The sequence below is a fragment of the Geotrypetes seraphini genome, chromosome 2, assembly GCF_902459505.1.
Source record: "Geotrypetes seraphini chromosome 2, aGeoSer1.1, whole genome shotgun sequence".
NCBI classification, from domain to species: domain Eukaryota; kingdom Metazoa; phylum Chordata; class Amphibia; order Gymnophiona; family Dermophiidae; genus Geotrypetes; species Geotrypetes seraphini.
The window spans coordinates 225,746,092-225,760,923 of NC_047085.1; the positions used below are offsets into that span (position 1 = coordinate 225,746,092).

At 41.6% G+C, this 14,832-nt stretch overlaps 1 protein-coding gene across 2 annotated transcripts in view; it reads left to right on the top strand.

Moving 5' to 3' along the window:
• The first annotated feature begins 879 nt into the window (after positions 1 to 879).
• Positions 880 to 14,832, top strand: part of LOC117353503 (retinoic acid-induced protein 3-like) — a 33,456-nt gene continuing 19,503 nt past the window's right edge. The window contains exon 1 of one of the 2 annotated variants that reach the window (XM_033929474.1): positions 880 to 1,015. The gene's annotated coding sequence lies outside the window, so the exon portion shown is untranslated. Of the gene's footprint in view, positions 1,016 to 1,984; positions 2,094 to 14,832 lie in introns of those variants that run through there. The other variant, XM_033929475.1, reaches the window with a different exon arrangement.

The following is a 14,832-nucleotide window of genomic DNA, read 5'->3' on the forward strand; positions in this document are numbered from 1 at the left end:
TTCTGATATTCAGCAATTTAAGATGGGATTGAAGACAACTTTATTTGCAGAGGCTTTCTTATGAACAATGATTTATTCAAATCGGAGACAGTTTTAGATGTGGGTAAACTATTTGATTTGTACTGTTTTGAAGATTGTGTATGTGTTTTGTGAACCGCTTAGGTTTAAGCGGGCTATAAATTTTTTAAAATAAATAATGTCCTGAACTGCAGTGTCCCCATTATTTCAGTACCGAACCTACTCTCCCAGCTCAGTTAATATACCTCAGTCCTTCCCTGCAGCACCCTCGCTTATTCCAGCATGGAAACCCACACACAGATATGCAAATACACCTTGATCTTACTCTGTTGAACCTCTGGCTATATACCTCAGTCCTTCCCTGCAGCACCCTCGCTTATTCCAGCATGGAAACCCACACACAAATCTGAAAATACACCTTGATCTTGCTCTGTGGAACCTCTTGCTATATACCTCAGTCCTTCCCTGCAGCACCCTCTCTTATTCCAGCATGGGAACCCACACACAGATCTGAAAATACACCTTGATCTTGCTCTGTGGAACCTCTGGCTATATACCTCAGTCCTTCCCTGCAGCACCCTCTCTTATTCCAGCATGGAAATCTACACACAGATCTGCAAATACACCTTGATCTTGCTCTGTGGAACTTCTGGCTATTCCAGTGCGACAAGTCTGAGGAAGAAGCATAGGCAGATTTTGTCTCCTCCTTGGTAGCTTACGTCGGGCACTCACACTCTCTCTCTCACTTTCCCAATGTCACAGGTAGCTGCCAAACTGGTCCAGGTGTGTCACCTCCACTCCCCCTGCTCCACTGAGTTTTTATAGTTGCCATCCACAGAATTTGGCAGAGGATCTGCTGCTGGCACTTAGAAGTGTCAGAGAGATCGCACACACCCTCACACTCAGGGAAAGGATTCAAATCAGCTTTATTTCATCCCATTCCTGCTACTGAAGTTTCAGCGTCGGGCTCAAATTAGAAGACAGCCGTGCCGAGAAGGTAAAGCAGCATACATTGGAAAATAAGTGTGACAATTTCTCAGGCCAATATTGATAGGATTAGTTACATGTTGCAGGAAGGCTCACAGGGGGTAGATTCAGGATTTGGTGGTTGTGTGGAATAGCCACCCAGTGGAGGTGGAGGCAAAATCAACACCCGAAGTCAAGAAAACTTAAGGCAAGCCCACAGGATCCCTGGGGACCAAGAAATGAAGCCAGCAATCAACTGGGACCAGAGGAGCTGAATTGGGCAGACTAACTGAGCCTAATGCTCCTGGTCTGCCTTTCTATTGCTCTCCTCTTCTCCAGGGTAATGACATGCATCTCCCACTTTTTATCATATGGGAGACCGAGCCTCCATTTCCCAACTTTGGGAGGGAAAAAATGAACCATTTCTTGAAATAATAGACCTAGGAACAGAATCAGGAAATATTTTTCACAGAAAGGGTAAAGGGATTTGTAGACTGTCTTTTTTTTTGCAGTTTTTACAACCACACTTGAAGCACTTTACATGCATTTCCTATCTGTCCTGGTGGGCTCACAAACCATCTAATGTATCAGGGGCAGGGGAGGATTAAGAGGCCTGCCTAGGGTCGCAGGGAGCAGTGTGGGGTTTGAACTCATACCCTCAGGGTGCTCAGGCTGTAACTCTAACCACTAAACCACACTCTCCTAACGTATGGACCTCTCTCCCAGAGTGAATAATGGAGGTTAAAACAGGAACACGGTAACTACTGAAGACCCTCGATGGTGTGTAGGTTTCAGTATTTACTTTGATGTATCATTGAATGCTTCCAGACTAATCTGATTAATCCTATTATGCCGATGTAATTTTTGAAGCTTTTGTTATATCGCTGTCTGTATTCAGTCTCTTCCTTTGTAAACCGCTTTGAACTGTTTGTGGTATTGCATATAAAAAAATAAAGTTATTATTATTATTATTATTATTAAGTTATTATTATTGCTGCAGGGAAGGACTGAGGTACGTGCCAACTTGAATTTTGATTCTCCTCCGGCTAGAGGATGTAAATTTGAAAGACATCACCAACATCTTTTCTCTTATTAAGCAGCATTATGGGGTAATGATCTGAAACAATTACTTTTGCTTGCCAATACTTACGGGGAATTTAGGAGACACCTAAAAACATATTTGATTTGATTTAGATTTGATTTTATTTCTTATATACCGCTATACCGTGAGGTTCAAAGCGGTTTACAATGAAGATACCTTAAAAGATACATTAAAATAAAATAAATAAAATATGTACATATCTGTTCCTAAAGTACGTAGGAAGCTGATTTGCACAATCTTTCCCACAATAACTGATCTCTAGAGCTCTTAGTCACTAGATTTTAACTATGTTAGTTCTACTCAATCTGTAGCATTTCTAATCATTGCAAACCGCATAGAACTTCACGGTCCTGCAGTATATAAACTGTTATTATTATTGCCGAAGTCTAGCGGTGCTTCTTTACAGGGTTTAACATGCTCTACTCAAATGATTCAGCAACTACTTTGTGATTGCTAGAATGAATGACACAGTGTGGCATAGGAAACATTAGAAGTCCGAGGAGATCAGAGCACATATAGAGAGTTGTTTAAATAACTACAGAGCTTTGTGGACGGACATAGTAAAGGAAGGGTATCAATCAGGAATGAAGAGGGTGATTTTTTTTATGCTCAGAGAATGAGATTCTTATAAGGAAGGTGTCATCATAGGCAATACGATGAAACCTTCTGTCTAATGTGTGGCGGCAGCCAAAAAAGCAAACAGGATGCTAGGAATTATTAAAAAAAAGGGATGGCTAACAAGACTAAGGGCCTCTTCTATAAAACTGCGCTAGGAACTCTATGAGCGTCGGGAGTAGCGCGGGCCATTCAGTGCAGCTCACCGCGCTACAAACTGCTAGTGCAGTTTGATAGAAGAGACCCTAAGAATGTCATAATGCCCCTGTATCGCTCCATGGTGCAACCTCATCTGGAGTATTGCGTTCAATTCTGGTCTCCTTATCTCAAGAAAGTGGCGCTAGAAAAGGTTCAAAGAAGAGCGACCAAGATGGTAAAGGGGATGGAACTCCTCTCGTATGAGGAAAGACTAAAACGGTTAGGGCTCTTCAGCTTGGAAAAGAGACGGCTGAGGGGAGATGTGATTGAAGTCTACAAAATCCTGAGTGGAGTAGAACGGGTACAAGTGGATCGATTTTTCACTCCGTCAAAAATTACAAAGACTAGGGGACACTCGATGAAGTTACAGGGAAATACTTTTAAAACCAATAAGAGGAAATTTTTTTTCACTCAGAGAATAGTGTAGCTCTGGAACATGTTGCCAGGGGTTGTGGTAAGAGCAGATAGTGTAGCTGGTTTTAAGAAAGGTTTGGACAAATTTCTGGAGAAAAAGTCCATAGTCTGTTATTAAGACATGGGGGGAAGCCTCTGCTTGCCCTGGATCGGTAGCATAGAATGTTGCTACTCTTTGGTTTTTTGCCAGGTACTAGTGACCTGCATTGGCCACTGTGAGAATGGGCTACTGGGCTCAATGGACCATTGGTCTAACCAAGTAAAGCTATTCTTATGTTCTTATAGGAAAATAACAATCTACCCTAGTTAAAGAGAAAAATCTTACAAGCAGTCACACTCTAGGGCTGGCACCAGGAATCAATCTATCCTTGGGTGTGTGGATAGGAATAAATGCTCTTTTACTATGTACTCTAGTTTTTAATTATAGCTCTTCTTTCTCCCATGTTTTCTTGCTCTGTACTCTAGTCTTAATCATATGTGAACCGAGTCGAGCTCCACTGGGAGATGACCTGGTATATAAACTGAAGATTAGATTAGATTAGAGACTCTATGGTCTATTTTTTCCATCATCTATTATGTCACTTTACACTTGAATATGAATCAAATATTCCCATGACCCCCCAAGTATCTTGGAACAGTGGCATGTGCTTGAATTCAGATAAATTGCTATTCTTCTAAAGCACAGGTATGGTGTGAAACAGATGAATAACTCTGTGATCAGATCTACAAAGAAAAGGCAAAAAACTGTCAGGAAAACCATTTTGATTTTGATCTGTTTCTTTTAATGAACATTTGCCATGAGTAGTGAGTGAATAGCTGTCAGCCTGGTCCAGGTGTGTCTGGCAAGTACTGGGAAGGTGGGGAGGTGGTTTTTGGTTGTGATTGAGGAAGGTGGTGAAGTTGCTGATATGTATTGATATTTATTTAAACTACTTTCATGAATATGTTTGAGGTTTCACTACCCTTTTATGCTACAGGCTTTGCCTACCTAACACATAAACCTCCTCATAGGAATTCTTTGAGCGTTGGAGCTATTACCGTGGCGGCCAGCGCTAAAAATGCTAGAATGTAAAAGAGGGGGAAAGTTAACCACCGGAATTTAATTTTATTGCATTACATTACATTAGTATTTATGGATCACTAATATATCCCAGAAGTAGTCCAATGTGATTTACCATTTAGAAGAGGCCTGGCCATGTCCAGGATTTACATTATTTCATTAGAGTTCATGAAATAGATATCTTGATTTGTGTTCATATATATTGTGTTTATTCAGCAAGGCTGATCTTTAAAATGGCACTGTTGGATGTTCATTTGAGTAGAGATTGCGGCCACAGATTTTCAAAAGAATTGATTTATGCACACTGCCAAGTCGCTTTGAATATCAGGCCCTACATTTTTTGATTTTGCTACTGGCTTGCTGTGTACATTGCCTGAGGCATTCAAAGGCAGATTCTCAAAACTTACCGTGCCCTTAACAACTGTCGCAAAACCTGTTCCAGAGAATTTAACGTGCATGCATTTCAGTGGCCGATTATCATAACAGCTCACCATGGTCTTCTACGAGCTTTCCAGCAGTCTCCGATTCTGCCGTGCAAATGTAGTGCAATGAGGTTATTCATTTTAAAATGATAGTAAATTGGGCTCATCAGTATTCAAAGGAGCACTCCAGGCAATTCTCTATCAATACCTTGTGATTCCCCAAGCATGGTGCTGGCTTTTTGCGACCAAAAATCACCAACCGCTCCAGCGGTGCCAGTACTGTGAAAATCGCATCTCAGGCACGTGTTTCTGGCTGTGGCTCATGATAAAATTTGACATTAAAAAATTACAAAATTCAAAAGACTGTGAATTATAGGCATCTGTGAGCCGCGCGTGTTATGTGCTACAATAGCGGACAGCATTATGGATGGTGGTTCTTGTCCTCACTCTTTCCATGTTGTCCCAATGAGAAGATATGCGATGAGACCCAAAGACAATGATGACGATGTTGCTTTTCCCAGCACATGCGAACATTTAAGCCTCTTTTTGTGGCATATTCTGCACATGTGCCGAACGTTATCATCAGTGACTCATCACATGTAAATTTAGTGATCTTTCGTGAAACTCCATGAACCTTGTTTGCATGTGCTGTTTTTTGAGAATGACTCATCTTTTAGAAATCATTAAAATAACAGCTGTGGCAGCGGCCTTTCAGATTGTACCAAGAACATTAGAAAATCTTCCCCTCAGTGGCTAGAGTCCTGGCAGGTTTTAGTCGATTTGACCATTTCACTCCTGCTCTGAAATCTCTACATTTGGTTGAGTTCAGAATAAGATTTAAAGTTGCGACAAAGCAAGATTCAGCTATCATTGTCTCAAAATTGCACACTTATCAATCTTCTCATTCATTAAGATCAAGTAACAGGTTTCATGACTAGAGCAAAATCAAAATTCAATTTTTAACATTCTGGGTCCGCAGTTTTGGATCTTATTTGGTACGTTAATGAGGGCTAAAAGCCAAATATCTGCTCGGAATAACAAACTTCTCTTTATCTAATCTAATCTAATCTAAATCTTGGGTTTATATACCGCATCATCTCCGCAGATGGAGCTCGACACGGTTTACATGGTTAGGGAAGGAACGGAACTCCAGTGGAATTATATAAGTATGAGAGAAGAGAGGTTGGTGTGAGAGTGCCAGGAGCGGGACGGGGTTACGTTCTGGAGAAGAGCCAGGTCTTCAGATGCTTACGGAATGGTAGAAGGGGGCTCAAATTGCGGAGAGGGGAAGGGAGACTGTTCCAGAGCTGAGTGATTCTGAAAGGGAGGGAAGAGCCAAGTTTACCAACAAGGGAGATGCCTTTTAAGGAGGGGTAGGATAGTTTTAATTTTTGAGTGGATCTAGTGGAGGTTGGATTTGAGGAATTCCAGGATAGAGGGATAAAAGGAGGAAGGATACCGTGGAGGATTTTGAAGGGATGGCCACACAACTTATTTTGAGGAACTGGAAGAACTGGGATCGGTTAAATTATACGTTTTGGTGGGAATCTCTGTGTTACACTTTTAAAATAGACCGTTTGATGGCCATACAACAGGGACATTATAGGAAGTTTATGGATACTTGGGAGCCATTGACAAAATTCTATAAGGAGTGATTGTTGGTTTTCCCCTTTGATAATACATGTCCAGGGTGGGTGGGAAGACACTTTTTTTTAAATTAGAGTGCAATTTTTGGATATGTAGACAAGGGGGGGGGTATATGTATTGTCATAGAATATTATTTTGACTGATTGTAAGTGCTGTTAAAGTGTAAAATGTCTGTGGACTTATTTTTGGCTTTAAAATGAATAAAGATTTAAAATTTAAAAAAAATTCAATTTTTAACATTCTGGGTCCGCAGTTTTGTAATTCATTGCCCCTTGGATTATGAGAATGAGAGTGTGAATCTATTTAAAAGAGAACTTAAGACATTTTTGTTTAAACAGGCCTTTGATATACACTGAAATGAGTATTCAAATTAACGTCAAAACATTGAAATTTGAGAGAGTTTAAGGCACTATTGTATAAATAAGCTTTTGATAACTACTAAGATTGAAACAGGATAAAGGGCTAGATTCACAAAACTTACTGATCGTGCACCGATGGTTTTGCGATTGTTTCTTAACCCGATTGTTCCCCGACCCGATTCACTCAACAGCTGTGCAATCAATATCTGATTCGCACATGCAAATGAGGGGAAATGCCATGCATAAGTAGGAAGGCAGTGATTCACTAAACAGAAGAAGGAACACCGATTGGGGCTGCCGATCCAAACTGAAGTGAATGCTGAGGACCAGTCGCTCACGTCCTAGCTGACTGTCCTGCTCTCTGCCGCCCTGAAATCCCATTTATCAAAATAAAACCATCAAAATAAAACTGAAATCCCTGAAATCTCCCTGCTCTCTGCCGCCCTGCTCTCTGCTACCCTGCTCTCTGCGAGCCTGTGGTTTTAACCCGCAGGTGTAAAGGGTGTTCTGTTCCCTAGCTCTTCCTGTTTTTTATTTATTTTCTGTCCTACGGGAGACTGCAGCCAAGCTCGAGAGAGAGGGAGGAGGAGGAGGAGTTAACAGAAGTGGGCCAGAGCCACAGGTAGCGCCTAACATGATTGGTTGCACAACGTTCTGTGGGCGGAGGAACTCCTTCCCCCTGTAGCGCTGATTGGGTGGACGTTCTGTTCCATTTTGACTGCACAAATTGAAATGATTCTTGCGCATGCATCTCGATCGCTCTACAGTGATCCATGGGATCGCTTGTGGGTGTGCATCCGATCAGATCATTTAAATGTAGGAACTGTTGTGAATCGGTTACCCGGCAAGACTCGGCCACAGATCGTCCACGGGTCGCCCAGCTTGGTGAGTTTAGTGAATCTAGGCCATAGTGGTTGTAATGAAATGATGAATATTCAGATGCTCTGGTTTTTGTTTTCTGTTTTATTAAAATTATGTTAGTATTTTTTTATTATGTATGTTGAAGATTGTGAACTGCTTAAAACGTAATGATTGTGTGGACTAAAAGTTGTTAAATATATAAAAAATGTTTCTGATTGGGATAGTAGCCAATAAGTCTATTAAACAAAAAGAAAGAAAAAGAACATCCCCAACACTTCCAATACCCCCGCTACCATTACCACAATAAAAACTATACCGCAAAAATATCAAGCTATTCTACTGATTACCCTACTCCTAACCAACCAGAAGATAACAGCAAACAACATCTCACCCATACCAACCATATCTAACTCCATGGGAACCACCCAACCTACCAGACGACTCTCAATAGACATTATCACAAACTATCAGACCCACAACTACCAATCCACCACACATACTACAAGAAGATCGGCCAACCCTTGCAAGACCAAAACGCAACCACGCCTAAGATCATTCATCTATCCCAAAATAACTCGGATCATACAAACAGCCTACACCACTCTCAATTGTGCATATGTGAATATCAGATCCATAAGCCCCAAGACAGAACACATAAAGACCTGGATAAAAGAAGAAAACATAGATTGCCTTTTCCTCACAGAAACCTGGCTTACCTCAGATTCAGGCCCCAGAATAACAAAAGTTTGCCCAATAGTGATCTGCAGAGAAAACAAAAGAGGAGGAGATATCGCCATAATAGCTAAAACCACCATAGACCTAAAAATATAAGACAAATCAACTACCCCATACATGGATCTACTAGCCTGTCAACTCTCAAGCACATCACTTAAAGGAACACTAACATGCATGCTCTGCTACATAACTCCAGGAAACTGGAACACAGCAAAACCAAAATTCGAAGATTTCATTTACCAAAACTCACTAACGACAACATACAACTTAGTACTTGGAGACCTTAACCTACACCTCGAAAACCAAGCCCACAAACAAGTTGAAAACTTACTAGCATTCCTCAAGGCCCTAACATACAAGATACTAGACCCGCAAACCACTCATGAAAAAGGACACCAACTCGACATTGCAGCCTACATGTCCCAACAACCCACTCAGCCAGAAATATACACATCTAATGGATACTGGTACCAATCCATATGGTCCGACCATTATACGTACTCCTTCAAAATCAACTGGACCGAAAACAAAAGCAAACCAATTACACAAAAAATAACGTACAACTCACGCCCATATGTTGACCCCCACCAAATTCTGGACAAAGACAGACACCATAATCCAAGACTACAACCCCAAAGACTTCATCCCACAATGGAACATCCTAAGTACAGCAACCCTAGATGAACTAGCCCCAGAACAATCCAAAACAAGAATACATAGATAATCCGACAAATGGTTCGACAATGAACTACTCCAACTCAAAAGAAAATGCAGACAACAAGAAAGAAAATGGAGAAAAAGTAGCCAAGATTCCACAAAAGTAGAATGGAAAATACTTCACCAAAATTACAAACAAAAGCTGAAAGAAAAAAAGAAAGACATACTACACAAAGCAAATAGGAGAAGGATCCCAAGACACAAAAAAGATATTTCAGTTACTAAAAGAACTCACAGACACCTCACCATATCTGACCACTAACAACTCCCCCCTCCCTCAGCCACCGCATTAGCCACATTCTTCAAAAATAAGATCGCTAATATCAGATCCACGTTCAATGATACACCAACTCACCTAGAAGAAATCTCAACTCCTCCCACAGAAAAAGAATCAATAACAGCAGACAGAACCTGGTCCCACTTCTCACCTATACATTGGTCAGACTTCAACAAACTATATAACAAATACAGTCATGCAGCCTGCAAACTTAATCACTGCCCACCATACCTATTGAAAACCTCCAGTATGCTATTCCGCACTCTGCTCCTACAATGGATACAAACCCTACTCTCCGACAGCCATTTCCCACAAAACTTCAGCGAAATTATCATAACTCCAATCCTAAAAGACCCCAAGGGAGCAACAGACCAACCATCTAACTATAGACCTATAGCCTCAATCCCACTATATGTTAAACTAAAGGAAGGCCTAGTAGCTAAAGCCCTAAACATTTACCTAGATCACCACAACTTACTCCACCCCATGCAATCCGGCTTCAGAACCAACTACAGCATGGAAACCCTACTAGGAACACTCATGGACATCGCAAGACAACACCTCTGCACTGGAAAAAAAAATGATGATCATTCAACTAGACCTTTGATATAGTAGACCACGAAATCCTCTTACAAACTCTAGATGCAATAGGAATTACAGGAAAAGTTCTAACATGGTTTAAAGGTTTCCTACAATCCAGAACTTATAGTAAAAACAAACAAACAAAGAAAAATCGGATCCTTGGTCCAACCCATGTGGAGTGCCACAAGGATCTCCCCTATCTCCCACACTTTTCAACCTATACATTGCCTCCCTAAGTTCCCACCTAGATAAACTAGGCATTACCTTCTACAGTTACACAGATGATATCACCATACTCATCCCCTTCGACCAACTTGAACCATCCATGATAGGCACAATACACGGAACACTGGAAACAATAGCAACATGGATGAAAGAACACAAACTAAAACTTAACCCGGACAAAACAAACTTCATCCTCCTTGAAAACTGCAAAACTCCAACCTTGACAAACATAGAAATTAACTCGATCTCTTACCCCATTCAACCCACACTAAAACTCCTTGGAGTGCTGATAGACAGAGGTTGTATCATGCAACCACAAATCAACAAAATTATAAAAACATTATTCGCCACTATGAGAAACCTTAGGCAAGTCAGAAAATTCTTCAACAGAAAACAATTCCAACTTGTGATTCAATCCCTAATCCTAGGCCTAATAGACTACTGCAACTTACTATATCTCCCCTGCCTAACAACAAAGATGAAACAACTCCAAACTATACAAAACACAGCCCTAAGACTTATCTACTCATTGAAAAAATACGACCACATCACGGAGGCCTACCACGACTCACACTGGCTCCCAATACAAGCCAGAATACACTTCTAATTCCTTTGCCTACTATTCAAAGCTATAAACGGAAACAGCCCTTCCTATTGGAACAATCGACTAACTCATTCCACCTCAGTCAGACACAGGAGAACTCATACAATATTCGCACACCCACCAACCAAAAATGTCAAACGAAGAAAAATATGACAACCTTCTTGCCACCAGAGCAGCAAAACTGGACCAACAACTCACCAATCTGCTGACTTCAACCACAGACTACAAAACTTTCAAAAAAGAAACAAAAACCTTACTCTTCAAAAAACACATAAAACCTAATATAACTTTACCAATAAAGTTCAAAACTCCATCAGCATTACCAATCTATTCCTTAGCAAATTAGAAAATGTTCCATTATAACCTTATGTATTAAAATCATAACAATTCTTATGTAATCCGCCTTGAACTGCAAGGTAAAGGCAGAATAGAAGTCACTAATGTAATGTAATGTAATGTAATATAAATTGCCCCACATCAGCCCTTTATATGATTTATATGTAACAAAACATGAACAACACAGGACGAAGGAAGTCATCCTGCCACTGTATCATGCAATGGTGCGCCCGCACCTGGAGTACTGTATCCAGTACTGGTCGCCGTACCTCAAGAAGGACATGGCGGTACTTGAGAGAGTCCAGAGAAGAGAAACTAAGCTAATAAAGGGTATGGGGGACCTCTCATATATTGACAGACTGAAAAAGCTGGGGCTTTTCTCGCTGGAAAAGCGACGACTTAGAGGAGACATGATAGAAACCTTCAAGATCATGAAGGGCATAGAAAAAGTGGACAGGGACAGATTTTTCAAACTATGGGGAACCACAAGTACAAGGGGGCACTCGGAGAAATTGAGAGGGGAAAGGTTTAGAACAAATGCCAGGAAGTTCTTTTTCACCCAGAGGGTGGTGGATACATGGAACGCGCTACCGGAGGATGTGATAAGCAGAAGCACGCTACAGGGCTTCAAAGAAAGTCTGGACAGGTACCTGGAGGACAAAGGGATTGAGGGGTACAGATAAGAGTAGAGGTAAGGTTATAGGGATAGGATTAGAGGTAATTTGTAAAATTAGTCAGAGACCACTGTTCAGGCAGTGGGCCTGATGGGCTGCCGCGAGAGCGGACCGCTGGGCGAGATGGACCTCTGGTCTGCCTCAGCGGAGGCAACTTCTTATGTTCTTAAGGAATGGTGCTAAGTTCTTTTCTTGTGTGCTTGATAATAAAAAACCTACATTTCTAGGGACAGTTTCATGTCCAGAGTTATTTTATTTTTGCTGAATTGGTTTGAGCCACTTATGTTAGCTTACAAATCTTGTTAAACAATTTTTTTTTATTAGAAAGTGATCCAGAAATATTCGTAAAAAAATAAATACTAGAGAGGCAACACCAAAGATGGAGATTCAGGGTGGGGGTATAGAGGAGTGGGTGTATAGCTGAGGGTGTTGTAGGTTGAGTGGGAACTGGGTAAAATGCGGACCCCACGGATCTCACGGATCTTAACCCTTAAAAATCTGCTCACCTCGGGGGTGAGCGGGATCCGTGAGGTCCGAGGAAGTTAAAATGAAGATCTCTGCGGTCCCGGGCATGTAGTTAAGATCCGCAAGATGTGCAGCCAGCAAAGGTAGAAGTTTAAAAGAGAATCTCGCAGATCCCACAGAACTAAAAGTGTAGCGCCTTAAAAAGAGAGTGGCCTTAGCATGGGATCCACACCGATCCTCATATTTTAACTCCTGAAGACCTCACTGATCCTACTGCAGGGGATAAGATGACAGTGGCAGTGAGGGTAGATGGTGCCCCTGCCCTCTTTCTGTCCCCGCCCCACCCCCGCAACCTCCTAGCGATACACAAAACAGACATCTGTTTCCACTCGCTACTGGAAGCTCTGGAGCTGCCGGTAACTGTTGTGCAAACACAACAGAGGCACAACAGCATTTTTTTTAAAATCCTGCAGCCATTCTGCATTGCTGGATTTCTGCGGATGCCCTACTCTCGCTCATTGGCACACGCTTTTGATACAGCAAGCATCTATGGAAAGACTGTTGTTGACTTCTTTGGACGCTCTGCCTGGACGGGCATTTTGTGCTCGGGGGGAGCCATTCTGGACCACATTAACTCCCAGGGCACAAAGTCATCTGTTAAATTTCTGATTACTTTGAGTTGTGGCCCACTGGAGCTAGATTGCATTTTTGGTTCATGATTGCTTGTAGGGAGTGGAAGGGGTGGAGGGCGATGGGGACAGGGAAAGTGGTGGGATGCTTGGGTGGGTCTGGTGGGGTTTGCTTGTTGTGGCATAGATTGGTATTTTTTCTGTGTGGCGCCTTTTTGTATTGTATTGAAATTCAATAAAACACATTTTTGAAAAAAAACCCAAAACATGCAGCCCTGATGGCAGGGGTACCCAAAACCAGGACCCCCTGTCATCAAGCTCCCCCCCCCCCCTTCCGATCTCCCTGACCACTCTCACCACCCCAAAACAAAATCCTTATGGTCTAGTGGGGTCATGTTGGATACCTCCCCTTGAGCTCAAGGACCTCCCCACCCCTGACATTGCCCCACCCCAAGTACCTTTTGTGGAAAATCAGGCAGGAAGGATGTCCATTCCCTCCTGCCTGAAGGGCTGCCTCTTTAAAATGGTAGCCCTTCCCCCTCCCAGTGCATCCTGGGATGCACTGGGACAGGCCTTAGGTGCCTGAGCCAATTTTATTGCATTGTCGGAGCCGGGGTTTGAATCAGCTCTAGCCTAGACCCTGGGGACTACAGGGCAAGCGCTCTGACTGCCGAACCTGAGCCAATTTTAAACAAGTGGCCCTTCAGGCAGGAGGGAGTGGGCATCTTCAATATGTCTGGTTTTCTTCCTCTGAGCTTTATCAGTGAGGAATGGAACTCTCCCAGATGATCTCAACTTCTTCATTCTTTAGCTCTGTCATGGTGTTTATAATTTACAATTGATTAGCCATGTTACCTTATTGTATCTTTCTATATATAGACCATTTGACATCAGCACGTCACACCCAGCAATAAGATACTGTATTTACTTGTAACATTTCCAGTTTTACAGGTGTGTTTTTTTAATGCTGGCTGTGATTCATCTAGTCTGCAGTTTCCTTTATGCAGTCAAATCTGTCATCTTTAGGTATACTGCTATTAATTATTTCTAGAGCACTACAAAATGTACGCAGCACTGTACAGAGTACATACCTTCCCCCTTCCCCCCCCCACACACAAACCCAGGATTTTATCTATATATGTTTATTGATGTAACTGAGTACATTAAAACCTTGCTTTGCAAGCATATTTAATTCCAGAAGCATGCTTGTAATCTAAAGCACTCGTATATCAAAGCGAATTTCCCTATAGGAAATAATGGAAACTCAGATGATTCGTTCCACAACCCCAAAACTTTAATACAAAATACTATCATGTACTTGTATTGCAAGACCTCGCTCATTTAGAACAGTCACTACACACTTGCAGCGTCAGAGAGAGAAGAATTATCGGCTCAGTTTTGATTATGTGACACGTGTATACTGTATGTACTCGTATTGCAAGACATTGCTTGAATATCAAGTTAAAATTTAATTAAATGTTTTGCTTGTCTTGCAAAACACTTGCAAACCAAGTTACTTGCAATCCAAGGTTTTACTGTATAACTTATTATATATGCCGTTGGCATTTTTTTTTTTTTTTCATGTTTGCTAGTTCAGTTCTTACAGAAGATTTTTGACTTAGAAACAGAACAGTATCCTGGTTTGCTTTTCATGACAGAACTCACAAGGGATCCTTTTACTAAGCTGTGGTAAACATTAACGCATGCTTATCACAGCTTGAAATGCCTTACTGCAGGGTGCGCGCAGGCATCCCGCAGTAATTTTTGTGATTACTGTGCACTACCTACACATTAAGAAATAAAATCTGGGATGCTGGGGGTCAATGTTCCCTCGAAGTGCCGAGTTCATGTGAGCACAAATGGTTTTTGTCGCGAGCAAATGACTGAATTGATATGAGCAAAACTTGTCCGTTATATTACCCTGCT